The following is a 2,011-nucleotide window of genomic DNA, read 5'->3' as shown; positions in this document are numbered from 1 at the left end:
TCTGTTACGAAAGTAACTAGGTCCATTTCATGCCTACCCTCGATCCAACTCAATCGAACATTCGTGCCATTTTCGCATGGCTTAAAGTTTACATGCCATAATTCAAACACAACGTACTAGCTTATACATGCCAAAATGATCTTCTAAGCACACTAAGAAGAAAGTACCAAAACTAGCTATCCGGTGTGATGACTTCGATGACGGCCCGACCCCGCAAAAATTGATGAGTCCAAGCAACCTATAATGGGTGACAAGGAAACACCGGGTGAGTTTATAACTCAGTAAGTCATAAGCAATGCTCTACTATACATCAATAACATTATTACAAGAGGAACAAAATGGAATGAGACAATTTACTCCATCCATACCGAACCATGCCATAGTTCCTCCAACCTACCGATTCAATTTCATATCAATTCATGCATTCACAATTCATATACTCATCAATAGGACATTGAAGCATTTTCATAAATCAATTTATTTTCGTTACAATCAAACCACAAAACGGCCTTTCACCCATCCTACGATAAATTTTTATGTACGTGACTTCAAGTATAGTTGTCACATAGGTTCAACTTACCGAGCTCAACACCAAGTATACGCATAGCACATATTAGCCATGTACTCAAGACACTTACCCGATCCGCTGTCCGCGATCAACTCAATAGTGTCGCACACATAGTGTCCATAATGATTCACGAATGTATATTGAGCCCGCACACTCAGTGCTATATAATCAACTCGCACACTTAGTGCCACGTAATCAAATCGCACACTTAGTGCTACATAGTCAGACTCGCACACTTAGTGCCGCATGGTCAATTCGCACACTTAGTGCATCATATTCATTTCGCACACTTAGTGCAACATAGTCGAATCGCACACTTAGTGCTATACAATTTAATCCCGCGCACTTAGCGCCAATCTCATGGTCATAAATGGTTATCCCGCACGTTTAGTGCCGAGATCAACAACTCATTACATCTTGCCTCTTTTATTTCATTCAACAATTTCATCATCACATACATACATGCATATATATATGTACATTTATTCATTCCATTCAGCATCAATACATAACATTATGACCATTGAAATAATACCAACTACATGCTTAATGACTTACCTCGTGTTTGGTAAGACGGTTCCACTCGGCTACTCGATAACCTTTTCTTTGCCTTTGCTCGATTCACCTCCTTTAACTCCTTGAGCTAAATCAATAATTTAACTAGTTTAATCACCTTGCTAAATATTTACAATCCAATTTCACATGTATATGTATGTTAGTATATTCGGCTAACAACCTCATGCAACTATCATGTCATCAAAAAAAATCTAATCACACATGCACATGCATTAGGTAAGTTACCTTTGCTAATTTTAAACCCAACATCACACAAGCTCTCAAGAAATGGCCGAATGCCTCTTTTGTTACCCAACTAATCATTCAACAATTCCATCCCCTTTACCACCCCTTTTATGCCTAATTATTTAAATCAAGATAAGGTCATCAACATGCCTAACCATAGCCGAATGTGCAACATTAATCTATCACCTCTATCTCTTAAATGCTATCAAGTTCATTTACTTCTAATTTCTTAAGTTCAACATCTTAATGCCCATTATAGCTACTCCCATAATCTACATTTAAAAAATCGGCAACACCCACATTCAACTATCTTAGCCGAATTCTCCTCCACACTTAGGCCAAAGTATGCACATTAAGCTTAATACAACTTTCATTATACCTTCCACCCTAAAACATAATTTATAAATCTTACCCTTCCTTCCATGTTTCGGTCAATTGTTCAAATTACCTCATAGCATGAACATTTTTTTTCAACTAATCTAGCATGCTCATTCGGCCTTAACAATGAACCTCTTCTCATACAAGGACAAAAATAAATCAAATGAACCTTCCATCTAAACCCCCTTTCTACCTTCTACTCATTCAATAATACATGTAAACAACTACTAATTCTAGCACTTTGATACACGGTTTAGTGTCCAA

The sequence above is a fragment of the Gossypium hirsutum genome, chromosome A11, assembly GCF_007990345.1.
Source record: "Gossypium hirsutum isolate 1008001.06 chromosome A11, Gossypium_hirsutum_v2.1, whole genome shotgun sequence".
In the NCBI taxonomy this organism is placed as follows: Eukaryota; Viridiplantae; Streptophyta; class Magnoliopsida; order Malvales; family Malvaceae; genus Gossypium; species Gossypium hirsutum.
The sequence above is the reverse complement of the archived record's forward strand: the minus strand, read 5'-3'. Positions refer to the sequence as shown.